Source organism: Hyperolius riggenbachi, chromosome 8, assembly GCF_040937935.1.
Source record: "Hyperolius riggenbachi isolate aHypRig1 chromosome 8, aHypRig1.pri, whole genome shotgun sequence".
Taxonomy (NCBI): Eukaryota; Metazoa; Chordata; class Amphibia; order Anura; family Hyperoliidae; genus Hyperolius; species Hyperolius riggenbachi.
In genome coordinates, this window is record NC_090653.1 from 70987276 (window position 1) to 70993275 (window position 6000).

Below are 6000 nucleotides of genomic sequence, written 5' to 3' on the forward strand. Positions count from 1 at the left end.
TAACCTCCTCGCTCATACCCCACCGGGACGCTTCAGTAGCCGCCCCAATTCTGAACGAGTGGGAGGCAAATTCTGTCGGGCAGACACCGACGTGCGTAAGACACTTCCGAAATATGGCGGTAAATTGGAATCTGGTAAGTGTGAAAAGAAGGCAATAGCCCCCAGGGGCCGGATAGTCATGAAGGACTCCGACGCTAACCGCGGGCAAAGAGGGCCCCCTATGCGAAACAGGGAGATGGACCGTCCCTTACCCGACCGGTCTGTTTTTGAACGCCTGAGAAAAATACGAACCGAATCGTCCTGTAACGTGACGTCCGCTGCCAGGATGCCTCCCACTATTCGTTTGCTTGGGCTAACCAGCTCACCTATTCTGAATGCCCCAAAAAAGGCTAATGTAAATACGGCCTTAAATAAATTAGCCTCATATTCTGACGAACATACCCTGCTGAGCGCCCCTACTACTTTTCCTAATAACTCAAATGTCACCGGGCGCCTGGAATCTCTTTGCACCCACCCCGCTCTGTAACCCTTCAATGCCTGCCTGATTCCAAAATCCTTTGTTACATCCTGCAGCCCCCGCAATTTAAACCAGAACGCCAGCGCTGCAACCTTTTTATTCATGGCCGACACTGACACCCCTTCCGAGAAACATTTTCCCACAAAATATAACATCAAACAAAGCCTGTCATTGTCTGAACTGCAGTCTCCCACCTGGTACACCAAGGTGTCCCACGTGCGCCATATGGCCGTGTACGCCGCCCATGATGCTTCCGATAAGGATCTGCTGATCAAGTGGGATACTGCCCGAATGGAATTCCCCACATCGCCACTGGACAGGGCACCCCAACTTCTTCCGCCGCTGGGGCCGCCGCCCGGAATCTGTCCCACTGAAATCGAGACAATGCGTCAGCCGTGACATTCTCAACCCCGGGGATATGTACAGCACAAATATGAACGTTTGAACGCAAGCATTCGAACACCAACTGGCGCATCAAACATATGACTGGGGGAGATGACGCTGAGAAGTTATTGATCGCTTCCACCACCCCCATGTTATCGCAGTTAATCTTGATGCGCTTGTTGGCCAAGTGACATCCCCAAAGACGCATTGCTACTACAATAGGAAACAATTCCAACAGGACCAGATTAGATGTGTGAACCCCGCTTCCACCCATGATTCGTCCCAAGGGGCAGCACACCACTTACCCGCCAGGAATGCGCCGAAACCATGCGCACCAGCGGCGTCAGTAAAGAGTTCCACATCGAAATTACTCACCACATCCTGTAACCACAGAGATCTCCCATTGAAACTGCCCAGAAAAACAGACCATACTCGCAAGTCCGCCCGCAGCTCCGCATTCAACCGAATGCGGTGATGCGGCGCACTCTTCCCTGCTGTTGCCAAGGACAACCGCCTGCAGAATATACGCCCCATGGGCATAATTCTGCAGGCGAAATTTAATTTGCCTAACAAGGATTGTACTTTTCTCAGCGTCATTTTTTTGCACAAGATTGCCGCCGCAATCGTGTTCCTCAAGTCGATCACCTTGTCGTGAGGCAGACGACATTCCATTAATAAGGTGTCAATGGTGATACCTAAAAAATTTAGGGATGTCGTTGGTCCCTCCGTTTTGTCCTCCGCGAGAGGGATCCCGAAACGACCACAGACATGCCGCATAGTGGCCAGGGAATATGCACAATCGGGGGAACCCGCCGGCCCCATAAAGAGAAAGTCATCAAGGTAGTGGATGATCGACTGAACCTCTGACATGTCTCTCACCACCCATTCCAGGAACCCACTGAACTTCTCAAAATATGCGCATGAGATGGAGCAACCCATGGGGAGACATTTGTCTACAAAATACTCACTCTTCCAAAAGCATCCAAGCAAGCGGAAGCTTTCCGGGTGAACTGGTAACAACCTGAAAGCTGCCTCAATGTCTGTTTTGGCTAACAAGGACCCGGGGCCTAACCTTCTAGCCCACCTTAATGCCACGTCGAATGACGTATAGACCACTGACACTTCTGTGTCCGGGATCCCATCATTCACCGATAAACCACGAGGGAATGACAAGTGGTGTATCATGCGAAAAGACCCAGGCTCCTTCTTTGGCACGACTCCCAACGGGTATACCACTAGGTCGTCCAGGGGACGGTCTAAAAAGGGGCCCGTTAGGCGGCCTGCCGCCACCTCTTTTTCTATCTTGCGGGTAACTACCTCGGGAAGCTCAATAGCAGATCTCAAGTTCTTAACTGGACTACAGGCTGGCAACTGACAACAACTCGGGATGACGAAACCAACGGAAAAACCCCTACGTAAAAATTCCGCCTCCTCCGACCTCGGATATCTATTTAGGAACGGTTCCATCTCGTGCAGCTTCACTGGCGTCGTCCCTCTTTGAAGCAAAGTCGGAGGACTTTCCTTTCTTTTTAAAACATCTGGACGCGGCGTGTGATCCCCCGCAGCCTGAACACTCACGCCTGAATCGACACGAGTGTCCAAAACGGCAGGATCCTTCATTAAACTGCCAGCAAACCCCTTTTCCCCTCTCGGTTCGCGGTCCGGCTGGTGTTGTGCCACTGCCCTGACCGAGAAAGGACTGCGTTCCCCTTGTCGGGATCATGAGGCGCATCCAAGAGTGGATGTCCTGGTGGTCCCATCGTACTGCGGGCCTTACTGCCATACTTTGCCAGAAAAGTTCGTCGTATCGCAGCCATGCGTTGCCCCCGTACGACCTTTGAGCTTCGCCGATAGAGTCCATATAACCAAACAACGCCGAGCAATTCTCTGGTTGCCTCTCTCCAATGACACTTGCCAGAATTGCGAACGCTTGGAACCAATTCTGGAAGGTCCGAGGTATCAAACGATAACAACGTTCCTCCTCCCTCTTTTTTTCGTCTGGCTTCCCCTTGTCTAAATTAAACTTCTCTAGTGGCAGCAGTGAGAAAATCTCCACATACTCACCCCTCCATATGCGCTCTTTCACCTCTAACTTCAAATGCGACCCCAACCTCCCCCTGAAACACACATACATTTCCGCATGAGCGGCATCCGCCATACGCACCAACCCAGGGTCCCCTGAAACCACTGGAACTCCTGCTGGCACTCCCACCGGAGCCACCAGACCTGACTGCCCAGCAAGAAATACCCCTGGTGTGCTGATAGCCTCGGCGACCGGAAAGGATGCCAAAGCCTGTACTGGGGCGGATGAAGTATAAGCTGATCCGCTAGTGGCCGCTACGGCCGGCGCGGCACACTGGGGTATGGAGGACCATACCGCGGTAGGCGAGGAATGAAGCGCGGGCGCAACCACCCCACTGCCCACACGGGAGTCCCCTGCTAAACGTGCTAAACCTGGGGGCGTTACTGGTGGCAAGGCTCCCAACCCCCCAGAACCCCCTGCCCCTTGAAACCCCCCAACCGCCCCCAACAACCAACTGGCAATAGCAATAAGGGGATTGGCCTCACCTGGCTGTGCTGGACCGGTGTCCTGTACAGCCGTCTGTCCTGATCCAGCAGTCAACGACATATCCTCTGCGACCACCGACTCATCCTCTGACGGTGAACCATGTTCAGGGCTGGGAGTGGGCTGTCTGGTGCAGGGGGCGACATCCTGCTGGCTGGAACTTCTGCTGCTCCTGGAAGCACCCTTCTTCCCCTGTCTTCTGGAGGGCCCAGCCGACCCCCCCCCTTTCGCTTGTTCCTTGAGGCGCTCCCAGCCCCCTTGCGTTGTGGCTGGGCCGCCGCCGCGCCCGGGGAGGTGGCGGCGCCCGTTGCCGGGGTGTCTGTGCGCTGGGCCTGCTTGGCCCGCTGTGCAGAGCCGGTGCCAAGGGCCGCGGAGGATCCGGAAGGTGGCGCCGGCGGTGCGGAGGCCTCAGATGCGGATTGCCCACTGCTTGAGAAGTTCCGCCTTGGAGTCGGATTCCTCCCGGCAGCCCCGCTCTCAGCCGCGGATGTGCGCTTGGCGGGGGTGCCGGGGGGGGGTCCCCGTGGGGGCTCCCGCTGCGTCTCTGGGTCGGGCGGTGCTCCGGGCTGAGCCGCTCGGGCGGCCTGGACTTCCTCTTGGCCCCGGCCGGCTGGCCTGAAGTGCTGGGGGCCATGGCTGCCAGTTGGACCTGCACCCAGGTCGGACCCCTGGTCGTCGCCTCCTCCCTGACCCGGGCGAACAAGTCCTCCAATCCTTCCATGGCAGAAAAACAAGCGAGGTGAGCTGGGCAGTCTAACAGCAGCTTTCTCCTACACTTGCTGAGAGGCCAGAACTCCGCCCCCCTCTTTTATAGACTCCCCCCCACCCCTTAGGTCAATCCCAAAGCCCGGGAACCTGAACTCCTCCCCACCCAGCTATTAACCCCTTACTTCTCGGTCAGCTGCCCTATCATGTGGGGGCCCTGCACATTACTCTGCGCTACAGTTCCCGGCCCCATTCTGGAATGGCTTGGGGGAATACTGACAGTATATACAGTCCTTTTATTATTTGCGTTCTAAGAATTATTTTAACTGCCTGATGGCAGTGTGGAACCAAAAACCGAGATATATCGTGCTTGAACCTCAGAAACGGAGAGGAAATAGTGGATACAGGAGTCTCTAACAGATTAATTAGATGAAAGCATCCGTATATTAGGCATATGGTTATTTATTCATCTTCTATTCTGGCCCTTGGTCTTGGTCTCCCATTTATTATGCTCCTATCTTTTTGGCCATGCTACAGTACTTGTTATTAGAAACTCAGTAATACTATAAGTGTATGGAGGTACCTGGCGGTGTTAGTAGTGGCATTAAAATAGTTAAAAACTTAAAAAGGAGTATTAGTACATCCACTTGCCTCCTATGTAGACAGTAGTCAGTGTAATGAGGTAGAATACTTTATTAGTGCCAAAATAATGTGTTCCATGGGTCTGTGCCTGATTCCCCAAGTACAGTGCCAAAAATATTTATACAGTACTATCATAGGCAGGGTTGTTCGAATACCACCTTTTACTATTCGAGTTGCCGTGTATTGGAGTTTGTGAAAATTCGGATTCGGCCGTGATCACGACCATGCGAACAAATTTGAATCCGCATTCGCCTTGTGATTACGTTGGGAGGTATGGTGTTTTTGTTTTTTTTAAACTAGTAGACAGTAGTAGACTAGAAGACAGCTCACTCAGGCAGTACAAGTCACAAACGATGACAGGTAGAGGTAGTTTACTTCACTGCACGTAAACGGTCAGTCAGTGTCACACTACACTATAGAGGACGAAGTAATGTAGCACTAACTAGGTAACAAGAGTGACACTAAAATACTGTCTGACTGTCACACAGTGGTTGCAATCAATACAGTCAAGGCAGATGCAGCAGTCAGCAAATAACCAAACAGAGCCTGGCCTGCCTGCTGCTAAGTGCTAACTAGTACTGCGGCTCCTAGTCTAACGCTAAATGGAGCAATAAACAGTACAAATTATGAACTACAATACACAACAGCTAACTAGGCTAAGGCTACCCTAGGCTAGCTGCACACAGACCTGACACTAGCCTAGCACAGTATACAGTATACACTAGCTGACTATAACACTCAAATCACTATCTACCTATACAGCAATATAATTAAGGTGTTCAGCATGTGGTTAGGATGCAAAAAGCTCTGTTTTCACAGTAGAAAAGCACTTGCTCGGATACAAAGCACTGGAGATGCTCTCAGTACCACAAGTCACACAGCAAGGACGAGATCCTTAAGATGGCTGCCACCTTATATAGAGGAGGGGAGGGCCAGGCTCCCCTCCTCTGATTGGTTGCTAGTGCCTCGGCTGGGGACCCTCTGATTGGCATAACGACGTCAGCCAATGGTTACCGTGCATGTGCAATGCGAATTCATGATCACGACTGAATTTCCGCTAATCACGAATTGACGCGAATTTGGAATTCATGATCTTTATTTATCACGGATTCGGAATTCTCCCGAATTTGGAGCCAAAAAATGCTTGTCATCACAGGTAATCCGTGATCACGAGGTACTCGAGAGC